Source organism: Melanotaenia boesemani, chromosome 6 (genome assembly GCF_017639745.1).
Source record: "Melanotaenia boesemani isolate fMelBoe1 chromosome 6, fMelBoe1.pri, whole genome shotgun sequence".
NCBI classification, from domain to species: Eukaryota; Metazoa; Chordata; class Actinopteri; order Atheriniformes; family Melanotaeniidae; genus Melanotaenia; species Melanotaenia boesemani.
The window spans coordinates 14,433,150-14,456,450 of NC_055687.1; the positions used below are offsets into that span (position 1 = coordinate 14,433,150).

A 23,301-nucleotide genomic window follows, 5' to 3' on the forward strand; every position below is an offset into this window, starting at 1 on the left:
CAAGTGACACTAATGAAACATGTCCCCTTTTACACTGGTTTAAATCTTTTTATGTAATCTCTTCCTTGCAGCAACAGGAACTAGTAATACCTTACCACCTAGGCCTGATTCTGCATTTGTCAGTCGTTCAAATAGCTGCAGTACCTTCTCTGGCATGTGGCCTTTCCCATGCGGTTCTTGGAGGTCAGGTGCATGAAGTGGGTGTGGGAGTATCTGCATAAACAGCAAAATGTTTCCCTTTGGATGACGAGCACAGTTTCAAGCAGAACATGCAGGGTGTGACCTACAAGTTCCAGCCAGTATCCTGTCATTCCAGTTCACAGTCCAGAGAGGGAGGAGACAAATCCCTAAGCCACTTTGTGTCAGATGTACACACACAAATAGAGGGCTCTTCTATGTGACAGATGCTGCACACACACACACCCACACACACATACACATGGTGGTGTTATAAATCAAAGACAGTTCAGTTCACCTGATGTTAAACACTTTAAAAAAGTTATAAGATTAAATAAATGATTAAATGATTAATTGAAATGCTTAGACAAAATGCTTAGACGTTGCTTACTGTAAGCAGTAAGCAACACCCCAAAGGATGCATTTATGTGACCTTCTTTTTCAATAAAAATCCAGATCCAAAAAGGAGAAGCATTTTTAAAACAAGATTATGAATTAAACTGTAAACACAAGAACGCATCTGCATAAAACGCAGGCTATTCCTAATACATACAGGGATGTTTGTTCAGACAAAGGCTGGGAGACTAATGAGAATAAGACAACATTCTTAGTTTGTCTATAGCTACATGTGAATGCGCGTGGCAGCATTCCCCTGTCTCTTTGCTGAATAGAGACACTATGGGTCAGTGGAGCAGCTGGTGACTGGGAGGAAGAACTTAACCAGGCCTCCTTTGTGGATCAGCTGTCTCTGGCCATGCTTTGTCATTCTAAATTGGGTCCTTTACATCCCAGGCCTGGGGAGGTTTTGACATGTAAATGGAGGACAGAGAGCTCTAAAGCACCTTGATTGCTTACAAAAATGCTGTTGGGCCCAAATATAGTTCCCTGGGTTGTACCGCTGGAGGGGCTGGAAGGGGAGTGAGCAGCCTCACAGACTGAAGTGTGCCTCACAGTCTGGAATTATGTTAATGACTGAGCTTCCGTCTGGCCACCAAAAAGGCTCCACCCTAATAGAATTATGTATGGATGATATTGAAAGTCACTATGTGGGTGACCACAGGAAACATGTAAACAAAAAGGCCATTAGGACACCACCTTAGAAATTATGTATTAGCTTAACCAAAAATATATTTAATAATATAATATTAAGAATATATTTATCTTGAAATACTGATAAATGAAAAATCCCAAACAGAAATAACAAAAACAGCAGATTGAACATGTGGCATCTAACCCAAATGGTACCCCACTTTGTTTAAATTAGGTCTCATTTAATTAAGCTTGTGTGTAACAACAAACCAGAGACAATACACTATATTCATGTGTCTGTAGCATTGTGTGCATCAGTCTTATGCATGATTTTATATACGCTACACTAATGGAAAATGTGGACCATGAGTGCATAAATGTGAGAAGATACTTTTAATGTTTCCTATCTATCTATCTATCTATCTATCTATCTATCTATCTATCTATCTATCTATCTATCTATCTATCTATCTATCTATCTATCTATCTATCTATCTATCTATCTATCTATCTATATATAGATATATATATATATACCGTTCAAAAGTTTGGGGTCACTTCCCTATTGAATCCCATGGCAAAGTGACCCCAAACTTTTGAATGGTAGTGTATATATATATAATTTTGTTAGAATAAGGACACTAATTCTTAGAGTTTCACAAGATCAGTCTTTATTCATTGTTGCTGTCAGGCCAGTAAGGCATCCAGAAAAGCCATCGCAAATACTGTAGAGTAGAATTGGTAAAGCAGCTGCTTCCAAAAGCAGTTTAAATAAGGACTTATCCTACCACAAAACACATATCTGCAATCTTTCTGTCCATCTAAGATTAACTTGTTCCCACAGAACTCCACACGATTTATGTGAAGAGTTGATGGATGACTTCCTACTTGTATAGTACAGTTTTAAATTATGTTTAAGGATGCAGCAAGTATCTTGAGTGAAAATGGGTTTTTAAAGGCATGAGAAATGAACAATTATCGTACTAAGCCAATATAAGGTTCTAAACATCCAGCAGTAGTTTCCAGACTTGGTGTTTATACACTAGACTACCAGATTTTTATTTATTTATTTATTTTTACTATATTGTGCAATGAAGGTGTAAAAACAACAAAGTTCATAGCAGTTTGACTTCAGCATTCCTTTTAAAATCTTTCTCCTTCTTGAGCTCCTCTGACCTGGGGAAGTCTCGTCCCATGTTGATCCTCCTTTTTTGTACCATCTGATCACGCTGCCTTGTAAGTGCCCTTTTTTGCTTTCTTGGCGATGGTGAAAACGGCTCCCATGCTGCTGCTGCATGTGCATGGTCCTGCATTTTTGTGATTAACAATTTTCTAACTCGCTGGGGTAGTAAGCCTCTCTCATTTATCTTCTTCTCCCACGTCTCAATCACTGTGTGCTGACTTGCAGGGATTCCGTGTTGGTGCTATTTGTCCCTTACCGGTTGCTGTAGTTTCAAAATGGTAGACTATCATGGTGCTTCCCTACCAGCTTACCCATTATATGAATGAACAAATCTAAAATCCTTCTCTTACGAAAATGTATCAGACTATTAGCTAAGGTCATAATACACCAATGATAACACATACATTCAGACATTGATTTTGGCCAGTAAACAACAGAAAATATTACACAATATCTCTTTAAGATTGAACCCTTGAAACTACAGCTGGAAAATATTTTGCTTGTGCAGCAACAGTAATTACTCTTCTAAACTCATGTTGCTGGCAACTTACTTTTATTTTTTATTCTTAATGATGTAACATTTTATAAGGCTCTTCTGGTGTGTTTTTATTTACATGTGTTTAAAGAAATCGGACTAAGCTGGATGTGCCAGAACTTCCTTCAGTTAAATGAAGACAAAACTGAAATAGTTTTTGGAGCCAAGGAAGAAAGATTAAAAGTCAGTACTCAGCTTCAAAGTTTGGTTTTAATGCACTTGCTATTGCTTCTTGCACCCCGCTGTAATGCTTTTAGTGTTTTACGTAAAGCACGTTGAATTGTCTTCTACATGAAATGTACTATACAAATAAATTTGCCTTGCCTTGCCTATAGAAAATAAACAAATGAATGAATGAAAAAAAATAGCTGGCTGTTATGTTTGGTCTCTGTTGTCCCAATGTTATTTATGAAATATGGTTTTTAACTACACATTCATTCTCTATGCTGCAAAATTAGAAAGTACAATAGATTATAATTAATATAAAAACATACATGTTAATGATTGCACCTCATAATGTTTTATGAATGTGATTGTGCATGACAGGCAGTCAAGGTTGTTAAAACACAAAAGTAGCAAATTTTGGGGAAGATCAAATAAATTTATTAAAGCCAGGGCTGCACAGAGGTTTGGTGATATGCACCTCACAGCAAGAAGCACTTTTCATCTAAAAGTGTGCGCATACAACTAACCAGGAGGTCTAAAGTAATGTACATAGAAAATGAATTCATATAAACACAGAAAACCCATCTACAGGCAACCTGATCTCACAGAAATATGTGAAATAACCACAAGATCAGTTATTTACTTACACAGAAATCAGTCAATGGTCAACGGTGGAGCTTTGTCGTGGTCTCTACACAACTTTTCTGTTTTTTGAACAACAAAATAAAGGTAGAAGGTATAACATTTTCTAATGAAGATAAAAATGTTTTTAATATCTTTATTGTAATTTCACTAAATTAACTGTGATCAGTCTGTTCTCATGGTTTGTGTTCCAAAGGTTCCTATTAGCATAGTGAACCCCCTGGCTCTTGACACACCTCAACACAATCTTTTAATCCTCAGTTTATTCCTGGACTCTGTTCAGGGTATTCTGTGTGTTTCTATGCATCCATGAGACTGAACCACAGATTTACAGATATACACAACTGGTCAAAAGTTTTGGGAAACTTTTCCATTGGATTTAATGGGAAAGATTCCCAAAGCTTATGACCAGTAGCGTACATTTGACTCTGATATATTATCTGACTCAGCAATGATAAAGAGTGGCCTAAAGGAGAAGTGAGTTGTACTGGTGCTGTATACCTCATCTTTTTTGACCGGACAGTCTGTGGAGGGTGCACATATAAAAATCAGGGCCTTACCTGGGTTATACAATTCAGTCCTACGTGGACCGCAATCCAGCAGGTTTTTCAACACGTTTCTGCTTCATCACACCTGCATCAAATTAAATGGATCTAACAGCCTATAAAGTTCTATACAATGACTCATTAATTTGAGTCAGATGTATTGGAGCAGGGTTACATCGAAAACCTGCTGGATTGCTGCACTTGTAGAAATGAATTAAATAGCACTTCAATATTTTGGCCTGGTTTTTATGTCTCAATGGTGACTTGAAATTAAAAGTACCTGCAGAGATAGCTAAAAAAAAAAAACAAGCGTGTCTTAAACTAATACTGGAAAAACATGATCAATATGGGATTATAATGGTCTTCATAGATCACATCATTTGTTAAACTCTGCTTTGCTTTAATTTATTTAATCAAACTGGACTTAGTGCATTGCATTAAAACCCCATCATTGCATTATTTCAAGCAAATACTGACAATGTTTTATGTTTAAATGAAAAACTATTGTGTTCTGTAAATAGTTTTTACATTCCGATTTCACTTCTATGAAACTGTGGCTCTGCCTACGCTTTTATGCAATAATCTGTGATGTAACCATAGGCGTCACCAAACTTGGGGCAGGTGTCCCAGTAAGATGTCTGTGCCCCAGTAGCTGATCTTCCAGCAGTGTAAGATGATATAACAGTATCAAGGACAGAAGACAATAATCTTAGACTAATATATAAATTCAAATAATGAAGTTTCATGGAAATACATGCTCCAGTTTGCTCTGAATTCTCCATTTACAAAAATTATGGATTTTCTCTGAAGACCCTCTCAACCCTTTAAAACAGCATAATGGTTTAGTTAGGAAACTATTGTTTCCAATGAAAGAAAAAAAATGCTTTCATAAAGCAAATATTCAATTGGAAAGGCCTTAATCTGGAGAATAACGTATGTCAGTATGAACACTGTACATGTCTCCTTAAAAATTGGATTTTAATACTTGACATCAGTGCATATTTGAAGACTTATAATTTAACAACAATAGGAACTAAAGACATGTCGCCAGCAGTTATAGAGAGCTCTTGATCTGAGCTGTCATGTAATAACTCATGTGTTATACCCACCAACTGGGGGAACTGTCAAATATGGATAAAGTTTTAACAATTCCATTATTAAGATCTAAATTCACAATTATATTTTAGCCAAAGCATTCCGAAAAGACAGCTTTTGCATGATGTCTATGATTGACACCAAGCCAAGAGGAAGAAAAGAAAGGGGAAAAAAAAAACAGATGAGCCTGGAGCAGGGAGACTTGTGTAAAACAAAAATGGAATCAAATGTCTCTCTGATTGTGACTATAAAGCTTGGATAATGTACTTTATTATGAGGGGAGTGGCAACATCTGGTCAGGATGGCTACTAAGAGGAGGAAGGAAGACCCAGGACATGCTGGAAGGACAACGTTGTATGGGAACGCCTCAGGATCCCCCTGTATGAGCTGGAAGAAGTGGCCAGGGAAAGATGGATGGGTGGATGGATATAAGCAGTGAACTGATACACACACTCACACACAAAATGATGTTATTACAGAACAAAACGTTCATAGTTTACCAAGAAACTGGAACTTTTTTCTCATAACTTTCGTTAAGTGAATGTATACCACCTATAGTTTGTTGTCGCTCTAGAAATTTTTTTGACTAAAACCATAGACAGGATGAACAAATGCACAGGTGCACTGATCTCTTGTGTTGCTGGTAATGCATATCAAATACACGAAACGCTGTGAATAACTTTTTGAAAAATATTTTAAGAACAGGTAATGAGAATACATTGTTTGGTGTCCTACTTTCTTCTTATCAATATTAACATTGGAGGTGAATTAATAATATGAGAATAATATTATCCTTTCTATCACATAAATGAAACAACCAAAGAGTCAGTGACCAGCTTTCATTTAAAATGATCTGATTATGTAAAAAAAAAAAAAAAAAAAAAAAAAAAAAAGCATAACTTTCAAAGTGTACCACAGGTAATTTAGTGAAAGGGTGATAAGCCTTTATTTAGTTGTTCTGGACCCAGAAAAGACACCATGACAAAGATCCACCACTGACATAACATTGCTGGTAAGCAATGTTATGTCAGTGGTGGATATTTCATGTATTTATGTTAGATCAGGTTGACTCAGGACTAATCTTTGATCATTTCAGAAGCTTTATAAAGTGAATCTTTTAGCCAGACAGCAACAACCCCAGCTAGCTGGTGCTCTGCAAGTCTGTGTGCCACATGTGTGCACAAGCTGTTAAACAACCAACACGTCTAATTCAGTTGCCTGTGAAAAAGACAGCCCATATGCAGTTAAATAGTTCCAGTGCTGCTAAGCTGCTTTAACCATTAAAGCAAATAAACAAGAGTAACTTGGCACATTTGGACAGGTGCCAGGGCTGGAAAGATCATTCTGCTAACACAAACAAAATACTCTATGGCCCTAATAATGCACAGCATTACACATGTGGAGCATGTCTGTCTCATATTTGAAAGAGAGAAAGGCAACAGAGAGCTGCTGAGCAGCAAGAGTACTAGGCACACAGGAAGTGATATTTGCTCAATATACTGTAGCCTGTGGCAGTTTGAGGCATAATTGCTGACACTCCTAGCTTGAGAGACAGACATTCCATGCTGCAGTGGTCAAGGAAAGAGTGTTGCAGACTGCTGTCCGAAGCATGGTATACAAGAAAGACAAGACGCAAAGCATGTAAACGTGGATTTACCCATGTCCTCCATACTGCATGCACAGCTTATTATAGAAGGATTCTAGCTGCACAACAAATTAGAAATTGCTGCCTGCTGTGGTAAATGGCTCTTTTCCAGGTTGCACTACTTTGTGCCTGTAGTTGTCTTAGTTTACATGTCCTGAATGACAACAAAACACTGGGGAATTTTTTTTTTTTTTTTTTTTTTTTACACCTTTTCAATGCATTGAGGTGGCAATATTAAGATATTAAGACCTGTTGATGCACCTCTGTGCATAATGTCCAACATTTTGATCAGGGTTGTGTTCCTGTGAATCTGTAAAAAGGAGTTTATCACATTTCTAGCAGAACAACAGCCTAGGTTGCTTTATGTGTTTGCATGACATGACTATTATGTTTACAGTCGAAAGCAAACAGACAGTACCTGATCTGCTACAGCTTTGCACCATTTTGGCACAGTAAGACAGTGTGAGGAAGTGTTCGTGGGTGTGAGGGTGTAAGAAGATGAACGGAACAGCAGATAATGACCTTAGCTTCCATCTGCTGGGCACTGCAGGGCGGAGACACCTTCAACCTGCCACCGCTTGGTCGCCACGGCAATCTGCCGCTCCCCATCGTCCTGGTGACATCTGCTTTTGGGTGACTGAAAGATGAATGCAGCACCAGACACATGGGCACAGAACAGACGTCACAGACCACTATGCACACACAGTAACACTGCAGCACAGATGGCCAAAAACACATTACTGTGGAGATTACAATCTAGACATTCTCCACTACCTCTAACCTCCCAGTGAATTGATGTATCATAATTACATATTTGTAACACTGTTAGCTGTTACTATGTTTTGGGTTTCTTCCTAAAGAGCTGGCATAGGCTGCCACTGGCTGCCTTTCCAGAAAACTTGCCACAGTGTCATTTTTAGTCTCACATATAACTTCAACTAATACTGGTTTATGCAATCAGCTTACAACTTACAACTGCTTGAAATCACAACACCAATTTGTTTGTTTTTAAGAGCATGGGGAATCAATGTTGTTTACTCATACTCCGTGTCTATGGCAATATAGTTTTGCTTGACTAGATTCCCCCAGCCACAGTTGACACAGTTATTTAATGCTGCTGCGGTAACCTTGGAAACACCCATCCTGCACACAAGTGTTTTCACAAAGTGAGATCCTGATAAACAGGTGAAGAGCTGTGAATACAGTGATTAGACCCAAAGCAGCTTGAAAATAGCATCAAAGCCATTTTGTAGTATGTGCTGGGTTCACCTAAAGGAGAAGAGCAGCTGGAGGGACAGACAAAGAGAGAAAGAGAATATTAAAGGGTTGGTTGGCAGTGACAGAAGAACAGTAAAGCTGAGGAGGTAAAAGAAAAAAGAGGGGAATTCAGGTCAGTGTTGTAGACTGTGCATGCTGGGCTGGGTACTTTGATCCACTTCTGGTTTGAAGAAAGAAGAAAACACTGGGTGAAATAAGGGCAAATTGTGTGAAAAGAGAAGATATTGAGTTTTAAAATGAGGAGTGTAAAGATTTAATTTGTTTCCAGAATTTCTCTTTGAGTATGACTGAAACTTTGCTGCCACCATCTCATCGGGCAGCCAGTTTAAAGGGGTTGCAAACAGGTTATGCCAGAGCTCCTGGTATATTAATCAACGCTCAGATAAAAACATGTGATCCAAAAACAGTAAGACTGCAGCTTGAAATCTGAATGTAATGGTATTAAAGTTAAGCTAATTTATAGATAGGTTACTTTCAGTCTTCTAAAAGCTTGTATAAATTTGACTTCCTGGATTGATTGCACTGTAATGCATGGACAAAAACTACAGAATTGCACATAATTGAGTTCCAAGCCACACGTCAAACCCCACCCACATGACATTTGGAGAACTATCTCATCTCTTTTTTTTTTTTAACCAAAATGTTTTCCTTCTAATGTGGGTGGATATATGAAAGTCTGCTATTAAAATTCCAAAAAAATGTCTGTGTTTTTCATTGTAAGTCCTCATCTCTTTGCATGTCATCTTTTCTGAGGGAGAAGTATAGATCTACACAAATAATCATAAGCTATAGTCAGTTAACTAGGTACCAGAAGACATCTGGTTAGTTTAGGAAACAGGAATCTATTAATATCTGATCTTGAGAACACTCATGATAATTGTTACCCTCACCAGAGGTGGTCTTTTAAGAAAGACCACTCTAAAGGGTGTATTCACACATAATCTGGTTCTCTGTTCCAAACCAAAGCAGAAATTAATTTTGGACTAATTTTTGTCCTGGCTTGCTTTGCTTTTTAAAACTAGTATTTTCTTTTATTGAACCAACAGATGCTTGACAAAATAATTATAAAAAGGTCACATCCTGATTTGATGGTTTCTTTGCTAACAGGACTTACAAACCTTAAAAATAATGCTGTAATTTGGCATAAATGTGGTCCCTGGATTTCAGTAGGTTGCATATAGTGATTTTTTTACTTATTTTTTTTACCGGCAGAGATATTTTGAAACATATCAAGTAGTAATAACATTTGAAGGTGTCAGTCCAGGTATGAAAATGGCGGCGAAAACTAGGAGAAAGGCTTCACCGTCCCCACGAAACTGGTGTAGTACATAATACATGGCTGTGGGGGGTGCTATGATGATTAAAGAGTAACACTCCAAAGCTAGAACAAGACCCCGCCCCCCAAAAAAAAAATTAAATAAAATCGTAGGAATTAATGTAGGTCATGACAGAAGGTCATGACATGAAGCTGAAAACACTGCATGAATATCAAGAGAGCTGGATGAAGGCTTTAGTTCTTGCATGTTTTCCTCCAACGTTTTCTGGTTAATAGGATTAAATCTGGACATCCTGTCTAAGTTGATGTTAAGAGGAGGCAAATGCAGCCCAGGTCCTGTACTTGATGTGTGGATGCTAACTGCCTGTCCAATTGCATCAATTTTACCTTTAAAAAAGAAGACAAATTCATTATAAGCCTTAGCAGATAGAAGTTCAAGAGGAACTGGGACAAGGGGGGTTGTAAGCCGATCAACCGTAGCAACTGTGCATTGTTCCTGTGTTTAGTAATAATACTGGGGAAGAAGGAATGCCTTGCGTTATCTCAGCAAACATTATACATTCTCTGTCTTAACTGTTGCATTGTAAGAGCTCTCTACCACATGTGAAATCTTGTGATAGTTTTTTCTCATTTTCTCAGCAATGACAGTTTATTTTTAATACAGGAATGAACTCTAAATTATGCCGGTGAATTAAAAAGAAAAAAACACAAGTGGCTCATGCATTCAGATAACATTCACAAACACACAAAGCACTGATCCAAAGAGCAGTAAAAATGTGAATAAAGTGAATGTTTTATGTTGCTCAATTCAAAATTATGACATTGATCGTATAGAAATGCTATAGGGGAGCCTAAAATAAGCAAGAGCTGCTATGCATGTCTGATTGGCAGGTACCACAAACAATTACTACTCTTACATATGCAACCCTGTATTAGTTTCCCGAAAGAGTAAATAAATATATTATAGTTTCTTGAACTGGCTTCCCTTCATATTCTTATAGGGCTAGTTTGAATATTGTATATGGATTTACACAACATTTCTGCATTTTTAAGCAGTATCTGTATTTGCCTTGCCTGACCCAAAGTATATTTAGTTTTTAAGCAATTCTACCCTGAAAAAGATTTTTGCATGACACAAGTTGTTTAGTTAAAAAAAAGAAAACAATAAAGAATAAATATTTATTTAAGTCCATCAACCGCCTCCCTCAGCATTTATATTATTTAACGTAGTGTCAACGTCCATGTGGAGAAACTGAATTACAGTGCAGCAACAAAATAAAACAATGTCATGGTTAGAGCTAGCTGCACAAGTTTCTGCTGAGTCAGGATTCAGTCACATTTAACTAATCAGCTCCTTAATTTTTGGCATGCTTGATTTGGGTTAATAGATGTCAAGCTTAAGAATCATTTGGACAGTTAGGGCCATATGCACACGAGGGACTGCAGCCAAAGCTACTCTGAAAAAAAATTATTTGTTGGGTGAACATAATGAAATTATGTAAATCATTTCCATTTAAATCAAATCCTTTCATTTAAAGAGAAAGAGTTTTGTTGACTGTACTTAATGTAAATTTGCTAGGTCAGCTTGATGTATTTGGATTACTGTTAATTACCATAGTTCAGTCCAACTAGATTTGTAAGGGTAAATGTAACATAATGACCAATGATCTGATTTAAATTTTCTTGTGCCATTCAAACTTGTATGATAGGAGTTCGAGGTACTTAAATTAATTGGGCAATTACAACTACTTTTAAAACACTACAATTAAAAGAATTCATTGGGCTCATTCATCAGAAATGCAATTTAATCATATGTTTACCCCCAGCTAGTATAGTTTATTTTAGTGCCCTGGTTGCTCACCATGTGATGTAAATTTTGTTTGACTGGGTAATGCCTAAGACAGGTTGACTTTCATGGAATGATATTGATGATATGGGTCTTACATACAGACCCAAACTATAAGAGCTTGGGTCTCCAATATGACACTCAGATCCATTAGGGGTATTCAAGGGATATTCAACTTTTGTGTTAAATTTGCAGGCCAATCTCAAATCTTCAGTTTCTAAGGAAAATCACCAAAGAAAGCCGTTTTTCATCAGCTAAATGACTTTTTAACACTAAACAACTGCTATGATGTCTCTCAGTCAGGTTTTAGACAGCACCACAGCACATAGACTGCTCTGACCAAAGTAATTAATCACATATGTTTGAACAGAGACAATGGAAAAATATCAGTCTTAGTCTTTTTTGAGAGTCCGTTCACATTTCCAATTAAATGCGACTTGAATGTGATCTCCTGTGTGATCTCCTGTATGAACCTTATGCGCACCAAAAGTGTCCCGCATGCGTAGAAGACACGACAATGTGACTGGTGTGACGTCTTCGTGTTTGTTCAAGTAAACATGGACGGTAACAGCAGAGCTTATGTTGCAATTTTTAATTTATTATCCAACCGTAGCCAGCACATATTCGATGGCATAATTTTAAAGAGGCGATTGCAAAAGAGAAGAGCCAGATTTTTGGCAATGGCATTTTGTGGAGCAGTGGCAGCAACGTCTGTACAGAGAAACGTGTGGTACGGAGTCGCAGCCAGGAGTGGTGGGAGAGTGATGTGAGCACCTTTACAGATAAGAGTTTATAAACAATGATGTATATGATGTGTAGGTTGGGTTAATGCGACCTGGCCATTCAGACTGAAGTCGCATGGCAAAAGATCAGATTCATATCAGATTTAGGATCACATACCCAAGTGGCCTGGATCGCATTTGAAAAAATCGGATCTGTGTTGTTCAGACTGTCATGAAAGAAAGATGAGATACAGGTCGCATAGGGGCCAAAAAATCGGATTTGGGTCATTTCAGCCTGCAGTGTGAACCTAGCCTTAGTCTTACTGGACCTCAGTGCTGCATTTGATACAGATGACCACACTGTATTACTTAAACGACCGGAGAACTGGGTGGGCCATTCTGCCACTGCACTACACTGGTTTAAAACATATTTGAAGAACAGCTAGTACTTTGTGTTAATGGGTAACTTTACATTTGAGCAGACAATGAAGTTCCCCAAGGTTCCATCCTGGGGCCTCTTCTGTTTAACATCTACATGCTCCCACTAGCACAGGTCATAAAGAAAAACATAATTATTTACCATAGCTACGCAGATGACACACAGATATATATTACAATGTCACCAGGAGACCAAGACCCTGAAGAGAAACGATCACCACAGAGCTTCAGTCTTGATGAACTCAGATCTAAACTTTGAAAAGCACATTAAAGGAATGACAAAGTCAACCTACTATAACCTTAAGAATAATCAAGAGTGCACAAAAATGTGGCGTACGCTCTTTGTCATGGCAAAATTCAGATGCATCAAGAGTGAAATGACCGTGGAAGCGTGCGATGCCTCACGCCAACTTTATGGCTGGCGTACGCACATTTCTACAGCTGCTGATGCTTTGGCGACACTTAAAGGTGATGCTGAGAAACTGTTATAATAAATGTGAAGACCGTTAGTTCTCAGACTGAGTGATGTGCACTTCGGTGACACATGAACAATTATCAGTGATGAGCAAATTAACACACCCACGTGTCTGCACTTACATGAGTAGCCATAAAAGCATACACAAACTGGTGCAAAAAATACCATTAAAACCAATGGCTGCGTTTGCAGTGTTAAAAGACATTGTGAATGGTGCAATACGACAACAGCATGTGTTCAGAGACAGAGAGGATTTACTGGCACATGATGACAACTGGCTCATCAGCCACTGTAGGTTACCAAGGGCAATCCCCCTGGAACTGTGCACAGAGCTGGAGCCTTGGAGCGCCACACAGCAAGGAGCCATGCGCTGCCTGTGCCCTTACAGGTGTTGATCACACTGGGGTTCCTAGCAACTGGGGCATTCCAGAGGGAGGTCAATCAGGACTGTGTCAGTCAACGCTGAGTCGAGCCATGCCAGCCGTGTGGGCCAAAATTATTGACATCAGGCAGGTATATCAAATTCCCATACACCAGGTCAACATTAAAGTACAATTTGCAGCAACAGCCGGTTTTCCTTTTCCTTTTCGACTGCACACACATTGTTGTTAAAGTGCCACCACATGAGGAATTCGTATATGTAAACAGGAAACATTTTCATTCGATGGATATACGGCTCATATGCGTCACACTCAGCCATGGGTCCCAGCTCTCTGGCTCTGCCATTCCCTCATTAGCTCAACCACTTCCACCTGCTGGTGCCACCTGCCAATTACCAATCAGTGTCTCTATATAACCTGTCCTGTTTCACTCCATAGTTGCCAGATGGTCTTTGCTCCCATGCCTGACTCTCCAGGGGTTATCTCCAGACTGATCCCCTGTTGCTGACTCTGCCTGCTCCTGACCACTGCCTTTCAGCACAGCCCTGTCCTGAATCTGTCTGAAGCCGTCTCTGAATTCCCGGCACCAGCCCTGCCTGTTTCTGACCTTGCATTTCGTCTAAGCCCTGTTTTATCTCTGGATCAACCAAAATCGCATCTGGAAGGACAAGCATTTGCAGTGAGTCTCACCCGCTTTGAACAAGTTCACACCATCCTGTTGTCCTCTCCTGAACTCCTGTTCACTCACCAGTCCTGTTATTTTTCAGTTCAGAGTCCAGCCCAGAGGAAAACCTGTTTACCTGGCAAGCGGGAGACTGGGGGTCGATACCAACCTGTACCCACAGCAGTTGCAAACTGGTCAGGTTGCTCAACCTGACCTTACCCATTAATAAATCAAGACATTAATAAAGCTTGTTCTTCCTTCATTCCTGACTCATTGTGTTGCATTTGGGTCCACAGCTGCCCTGCGTTACACATATGTGATGAGCAAATGGAGTTAAAATGTAACTACACTCCATTTAAAAAATGTCTGAAACTGCAAGGGTTCAGTGGGTGTTACGGTCCCAGGCCTGTGCTTCTGTAATGACTATGCAAAACTGCCAGAGCAATGCGAGGATTGGCTACTGCTCCAAGCCACGTCCCCTCCCTCTGATGTCCGGATTGGACAACTACCATCCCGGACAAATCCAGGATGGCAACCCGAAAGGACTCCTCTGCTATAAAAGCCGCGTAGAAACAACCTGTCAGGGCGGCTGTGTGGTTGGGTGACACCAGTGCGCCAGGGTGGTTTTGTTCTTGTGTAGTGAAAAACCTTGGATGGTAAACCCTTTAGAGAGTTGGATTTGGCTGTGCTGAGCTTTTCAGATTGATTTTTCGTTGTGGTGAAAAGACTATTATTTGTGCGAACGGCTCTTGTTGATGTGGAGTTTGGTTTGAGTTTGTGACATTTGTAGGTTGTTCCTGAACCATATCAGTCTGAGCTGTTAGCGCTGTTGCGCTGGCCTGTCAACAGCTCCAGCAGACTCTGGAAAGCTGTGGCAACTCACTGCAGGTTGTGGCAGTTGTCGGAAGTGACCACTTGGGGTGAACATGATCAAATTGATGGATACATAACTTTGTTTTGTTGGGTCAGCACAAATAATTCATGTAATTGCATTATAAAAATGACTTGTAACTTAGGTACTTCATACTCCTATTATACAAGTTTAAATTGCACAAAAAATCAAGTCAGATCTTTGGTAAATGTGTAATATTTACCCTTACAAATCTAATTGGACTGAACCATGGTAAATAACAAACAGAAACAAATATACAGTTATAATAACACATAAATCCAGTTGACTCAAGACATTTTATATAAGTCAGTCAACAAAAGACTTTCTCACTAAATTAAAGCAATTTATTTAGGTAGAAATTATTTCCATAGTTTTATAACATTCACCTAACAAGTTGGTAAATGGTAAATTTACCATATTTTTTGTGTAAAATGTTATGCTAAAACTACATGATTTTATTTAATAGAAATTACATGTTTGACTTGATAAAATCCATTTTGTGTGTGTGTGCGTGTGTGTGTATTAGTTCGTGCCACAAGGTTGTCTGTTTTGATTTCACCTGTTTCGCTGTTCTTTTTATAGTTTCAGTCCCATTTCTTGCATTTGTCTCACTCTATTTTAGTTTTTCTCAATTTATTTATTTTATTTTATTTCTTTTAAAGTTTTTTTTCAATGTACTGTTCAATGTTTCTTCACCACCCCTCTGTAATGCTTTTAATGTTTTATGTAAAGTAATTTGGATTGTCATGTACATCAAATGTGCTGTACAAATGAGCTAGTCTTGCCTAGATTGACAGAATTTGCCTCTGCATTTTAATGCTAATATTAGTGAGTCTACCTGTGAGTTCAAGGTCTATATGCACATATGCCAAAACAAATTTGACTTGCGCTGGTGGTATGGGGTTCAGGCAATGTCAATGTTACCTTTAAAATTTGCTGGCACTTAATTTAAGTTCAGTCTCATGAGACAGTGCATAATTTGAATGTTAATTAACTTTCAAATGTATTAGAATCAAAGGTTTAAAATTCTTGAGGTAACATGTGTACGCTGGTGCCACCATTTAATAATTAACATCTAAATTTTGATGTGTGTATGAATTTCAACTGTGTCATGTACTTTAACTCCTAATCCCAACCATTTGCAGGTGAGAGCAAAGGGAAAAAAAAGAGTTAAAGGACATTTGAAAACATTGTGTTGGATGGGTCGAGATCTTCTGATCTCTTGCATGAGAGGCAGTAACCTGACACCATCCAAATAACTATTTAAGCTATGTCTTTGTGGGAAAATTAGTGTGAAACAAATTCATGGTACAATTTGGCGCAGTATGGCCATATATAGCTTTTCAGAGGCAAACAGTTTAAGGCTATGAAAACAAAAATTACACTGTTTTTCTTTTTGCCATTATTTATTTCATTTTACTAGCTGATGGCCCGTAAAACATGGTACTTAGCTGATATTGACCAGTGAGAATTTAATAGTATTAAGCAAACTTGCCTAAAGCTGAGATGAATTAGCCCTAGCTGCAGTGAAAAACAGAGGATTCTCCACTTGAGTTGCACTTGGCATAGCCTGTGAGACTCCTTGATTACCTTTGTATTGATAACAATACCACAATTGGATATATTTACAATATGCATAAATTCTCCTAAATTATCCCAAATGACCAAGAATACTTTCTGTTGTAATCTCATTTGGGCTCACAGTGTTGATTAACAATTATTGTAAATGTGTAGATGTGTCTTTCATAACACCAAAATGTGTCACTTTTAAATAGTTAAACCCAACCTTGGTTAATAGAGGCAAAAACAGCAGCAGAATCTGCTGATGACAGCGTGGTTTGGTCAGTATGCTATGTATTTTGATTCAGTCTTGAAAAGGGAGAAGTAAAAAGGATTAATAAAAATAAATAAATAAAAAAAGTTCAAATGCAAAATTAACATTTTTGCAAGGTTTTTTTTTTTTTTTTTGTTCATAGAAACAAAAAAGAACTCACCAACCTAATTCTGGATCTGGTTCAGACTCTGCAAATTCAACATTACACTGAAGATTCCACTCGCTACCCCCAGCCAAGTGTTGAGATACACACACACACATGCACACACACACCATCACGTTGCCCAAAACACACTCATGCACGTACTCTGACATGCGTTCATGCTGACTTATATTTGCACACAAGCACACACGCAAACCCTGCTGTGCTTGTAAAATCAGCATAGCACTCCGAAATTCCTCTAACACCTCCCACCCCTTATAGACACACACATACACAATTACACACAGACACACACTTGTGCGAACCCACACAATTAATGTGAAATCACATCCATCTTCCACCCCACTGCCCCTCCCCATTCTCCATTACAAATAGCTGAGGATTGCATTCTCTCCCTCTGGCCTTGCCTGATGTTGTTTTTACATGTCTTGTTGTGTGCAATATTCTCCCTTATGTAAGACAAAATTACCCAATGTGAGTGTTATTCTCAGTGGGGGTGACTGCACTGGTGCATTCCAAACTCAATGAGAGATGGGGGGAGACTGAGAGAGAGGTAAAAGCGAGATAATCTTTTCTTAATGATTATTTTTATGGCAGCCATGCTTCACTAGATGGTCTACAAAGAGGATAAATGGAAAACAGCAGAGGGGGAGAGTGAGAGAGAGGTATTCTGCAAAAATCATGAGTCTGACTGAAACTCACCAGCACCTGCTGAGCTACCACAACGCCTCAGAGTCAACAATCTTAAGTGGATTATTGCTTAGCAGATTTAACCCTTGTCTCTGCATGAAGACTGAGGATTTCTTGATAAACATTGACCAAAAGATAAGTACAAAGTGTATGTAGTTATGATCCTGTTTACCCTGTAAAGAGTCACAGGAAACTGAAGTCTAGTCCTGAGCACAGTGGATGGAAAAGTGTAAAACATTCTGAACAGGTACTGTAACTTGAAAAAGCTATACATGGTAAAGTACAAAGGCAAGGAAAGAGACACCCCCCCCCCCCTTTTTTTTTATGGGGTGTAAACCAAAGACATCTAGTGACACATTCAAGTCTTCTACAGTTCTCTAAAGCAATCTCATGATGGATGGGTTATGAACCTTTGGCCTCAGAGACAACTTGGCGTTACATCCAAGCTTGTTATCAAGCTAATCACAATCCACGAGAGCCTGGCCACATTGGTTCTGGCTGGGTCATGTTCGTACATTCTTCCATACATGTGATCCAAAGTGATATGTCCTCCAATCAAGTTATCCATTGTCCCTGCACTCCTTCATGAGGACTTCTCACAGACTAAGCAGGGGGCTGAGATAGTGACAGAGACAGATCCTCTATTGATAAGGACACTAAAATAGAACACTTCTTTGTTTAACACTGTAGCTTCTTTGTAGGCGCTGGCAAACCCACATGAGGTATGGGACAGGAATGGAGACAGCTATTTGACTAATACTGGGTTATTGTCTGCTTTATAAATGTCTGTAATTGGGAACATTGGATTATTTGGAATACTTTCAAGTAGTTTAAACATGAAAGCTATCCAAATGAGTGATAGTGAGAATTTTTTAGCTCACTGATAATTATAAAAATCTGAAGCAGCTCTAATCAATATCCCATATATTGCTATCAATATCAATAAATTCTGGTTTGAATATACCCCTTGTCATCTTGTAGGCTTTTTTTTCCCCCTCAAGCAATGAGTGAGAAAGTCAAAATAAGCTTTACCCTGAAAAACAACAACAACAAGAAAAAATGCCTTTATTCCACTACATTTTAGTAATGTGAGAATTATTTGCAGTCAGGACAACATTCCGTAACAGTTTCAGTAAATATGCCCTGGGTTGGGCAATATGAGCGAGGTATTCATCAAAATAAGCTGGTCACAAGCTGTTTTGTACTTCATAGCATCTGAGACATCAGCAGCCGGTCACACCTCTCTCTGTAAAGGATGCTGTCACAGTTAAACGGTGTAAGCAAGCTGAAGGGTCTTCGGTGCATAAACAGTTTGAAATAACTGAATAACTGAGTTAGTGATAAAAAGAACTGCTTGTTCAGCTCAGCCTAGCATCTGACTGACCTAGAATGACATAAATTCTACATGGTTGCACAGCATCTGGGAGCATCTCATCCCTATCTTTGGCATGATTTGCTATCAGACCAGTTGTTTACTATCCAGAGTAATCTGTATTACTAGTGCAAGCTGCTTATTAATATGAAACTTTGACCATGCTTTTTACTTAAATTCAGTGCTATTTTCATTGTAATCACAACTAAGTAATCAATCAGTGCTTGGTCTGGCTTTTGACATATTGATCTTGTCACCATTCAACCATCAATAAGCTCCTAAAAGAACATATAATAGCAGCACTGGTCAAAGGCCACAACCTTAAGTACCTAGGCTTGTTTGCACATAACACACACTATTTATAATGGAATATATGGTTTGATAAATGAGTTCCCATAATTTCATCTCCATCTATCTACAGAGCAGGCATGTCCTCCTGAAGGGGGGTTAGCAGAGGGCATGCTTTTCTAAATTAATCAGTCCTCTTCATTTCCTACTCTCTTCCTAGGCAGACAGACGTCTCCTGGAGGGGGATCTGCAGCAGCGGGGAGGAAAAACACAAAACATGTCTGTTTTCATGGATGTGGCACAGGTTAGCTTTGCTTTGGCTAGGAGAGAAATTGAAGTAGAAACAAGTCTAAAAGTACTGCTGGATAGCTCAGTTGGCAGACCATCCATCTCCCATGCAGAGACCAGAGTTCGACTCCCCCAGGGGACATACATTATCATCTTCCAGTTGGGTCCTTAGGCAAGATCCTTAACGCTACTGGTTAACCACTGTAAGTCCCTTTGGATAAAAGCATCTGCTAAATAACTGTAATGTAAACGGAAGGAACGGTGGTGAAATGGCTCAATAAGAATGTAATGATGGAGCATAAGAAGACATGAAGGTGGGAAGAAGTTAATGTCCAATGTAAGTGGGAAAAGAGATGATAGGAGGGAGATAGCACTATGCCACATACTAGGTGCTGGGTTGAGATAACAGAAGAGGATCATGGGATATGCTGGCCCACATACATGTACAAAGGCAGCTCACAGATGACAGTGCAGTGGCATACCGGGCACTAATCCAAAGTCTCACCCCCTTGGGAAGAGCCTCTCTTTTGCTTTGATGGAGTCTATCACTCTCCCCTTGTCCCTCAATAACTACTCAATTCTTATTTCTCTTTCTCCCTGTTTCACTCCCTCTCATCTCTAATCTTTGGTACCACATTATCCAATAAATTCTCTCTTAGTGCCTCTCTTCACTGGTGCTCATAATCAAATTAGATTTGCTTCAAGAAAAAGAGGAAACTTATTCTCAGTGCATACACTACAGACAACGCCCTTCAACTGACATTTCTTTTCTCAATAACTTGTGGCTTAGCAGAGAGAATGGTAGATGGAACACTCCCACAGAGGTGCACACACACACACACACGTGTATACACATAGCATAAACAGAACATTAAATGGGTTTAAGACAATGACAACAAACTCACTATGGGTTTCCCCTGCGGGCTATGAGCTGGATTTCTTAGAGAGACTATTGTTCGCCTCTGGCCTCGTGTTTACAACCAAAGTTGACCTTGTTCTCACATGTGTTGTTACTGTCATTTAAATGTCTGTGTGTGTGTGTGTGTGTGTGTGCATGTTTGTCAGTAGAAGACCTGTATCTTTTTTCTAATCTCATCTCTCCATGCCCCCCTTGTGATATGCCTCAAATAATTCTTTTAGCACTTTTGAACACTGAGTTCTTTTTATTATTATTCATATCTTATGTGATTTGCTGCTCCATGTGCTGTGCATGTCACAGTTCACAGTATAACTAAAAGCTATAAAACATAGTTAAATAAAGCTAAAGCCATATAGAGGCCACAAACTGCACAGATTCCTAGACGTTTAGCTCATTATTAAAAGGCTATTAAACAATGAGGAGAACTAGTATTCTGTTATTTAGAGAATATCATTCTCCCAAATACAACTCCATGTTACATTTGATTAGCTTATATTAACTTCTGAAGAATTTGTGATCTCTGGTGGTAGGGATGGGGATACCACAAATGTTCTTGTTTATATAATGCCATTAGTTTATGGTAATTTTTCATCTATATCAATACCAATACTGGTAACAGCTGCAGTGTATAAAAAAAGGCAGATTTTAGGTCTAACAATTATTGTTTTGTCACAACAACCAAGTAATTTATTACTTTTAGTTTCAGCCCAACCAGAAAAGAAAGACTAGAGAATATATTGTACTGTATAGTGATACTGCAGCTTGTAAACGGCAATAATTTACATGACTTCTTTTATAACATTATCAATACCACCAACTCTAGAAATGCCATCATTTCATTTTAAATTAAATTCAGTTCTTCTTTTTCCTTTTTTTTTTTTAATTATTGTTTTAAAAAAAAGTATCTTGCCATCATTGTCTTTTTTGACATTTTATGACATTTGGATTTTTTTTTTTAAATTTTATTATTTAATCAACAGATTAAAAAAATATTCAGACTAGTATATATGCGTTTGATATTTTTTTAATTTTCATCCAAAAATAAAATAGTTAAATACTATACTGTTGTTCCTGTTCCTGTGAATAGGTCCTTTTATGTATCTCATAAGAATGTTTTTTTGGATTAAAGAGATTGTTGTCTAAAAAGCTGAACAAAAGATAAATTTAACAATTATAACCCTGTAGAACAAATTATGACTTAAGAAATCGCATTATTTTAAATAAATAGTTAAGGCTTTAATGTATGCAGTTCTTATTTTATTCATCATTAAGACATCTTGTGTCCTACCTTGCACCTGGTTAAAATTCTTAAGTATGTGATTGATCATTATCCATGCTACCCACATGCCTAACCCTTTGCCACCACAAACACTGTTTACCCAGCCCACCAAGCACATGAGCAGCCATAATGACACTAATTGCCCAAGAGCTCACTCTTCCCTCTGAGTGAGTGGTTGTGTACTGTATATGTTGCCTAGAGAGCCATCTGTGTTCCCTTCTTAAATCGATCTGCTTTACACACTCCAGAACTAAAAGAGGACAGGGAAATGTACCACTCCCATTCATAAATAATGTGTATGAAGTGAGGAGGACATTGGAGCTGAGAGATGGACCTCATCAACCCACGGGAGGGCTGGGAAAGTTATTCTGCTATGTGACATTTTACCGTAATGCTATCTTGCTTCAGGGGGTGGAGTTAAACAAAACAAAATTTTAACTTGCTATATATATATATATATATATATATATAATTTATTTTTAAACAGACAAAGCTACCAGGTACACAGTTAAAATCCGTCACAAGAACTTTTTATTGTATACCAGTTCACAACAAAAACATATCTCAGGACAATTAACTAACTGAAACTCAAAAATTCCATTTGAGCAACTGCTTGTTATTTGTAAGATAGGAGACAGGAAGAACCTCGATCAGAAAGATATAGCTCCAGGACCAGAGTTACTAGCATATATAAATATGAGGGGAGATGAACTACAGACCACAAAACAGAGGGATACACAAACGGTAATGAAATGCAACAATCACAGACAATCACAGATTTTTTTTCATAAGAACATATGACAACTATAGCAAATACTACTATAGGCACACTAACCTTTGTTTTTTTTTTGTTTTTTTTTTTGGTAAATTTCTCATTCATTTTTCTGGCATTTTAAATAAATGTTTGAAAAAGTAGTTATTCAATTCTTACTAATATTAAAAGACAAATTTCAAATTGTGTTATTTATTTATTATTTATTTAGTGTCTGGAGTTGGGTGAGAGTAATACTGATGACTGTCTTTTAGTTAATTGTGGAGCTGGACTCGGGAGACAAACAGACTCTGTCCGATTTAAAAAATATATGTAAACCAAAAGCTCACCAGTAAAATATTGAATTGAACTTTTTAACTTGTAAAAAGTTAAATGTAAAACTTGAAACTCTAAAATTATTATTATCATAAGTCTGTCACTTTGTACTTTCATTTTTTCACTAGCCTGCAGTGCTAAGCTATTATGTCAGTTTTAATAGTGTGGAATGTATTAATTTTATATGAGCTCTATTAAGGTTTAAATAGACAAACTCTCCAGATACACTAGCTTTTCTTGCTCTTTTTAGATGATAATAACAAGGGGTTTGGTAGATAATTATTAATAAAGAAGGATGAGCTGTCACAGCTGACTTTGGTCACTTTTAGACCATGACACATTGCAAAACATAGCATTGCATTAGGTCTGGTTATCTGTGTCTGGAAAACAGGGA

General features: G+C 38.1%; 1 long non-coding RNA gene across 1 annotated transcript; it reads left to right on the forward strand.

Moving 5' to 3' along the window:
- The first annotated feature begins 13,742 nt into the window (after positions 1 to 13,742).
- LOC121642189 lies at positions 13,743 to 14,357 on the forward strand. The gene is made up of 2 exons (XR_006010854.1): positions 13,743 to 14,110; positions 14,199 to 14,357. It is a non-coding gene; the product is annotated as an uncharacterized LOC121642189 (long non-coding RNA).
- Positions 14,358 to 23,301: the final 8,944 nt, after the last annotated feature.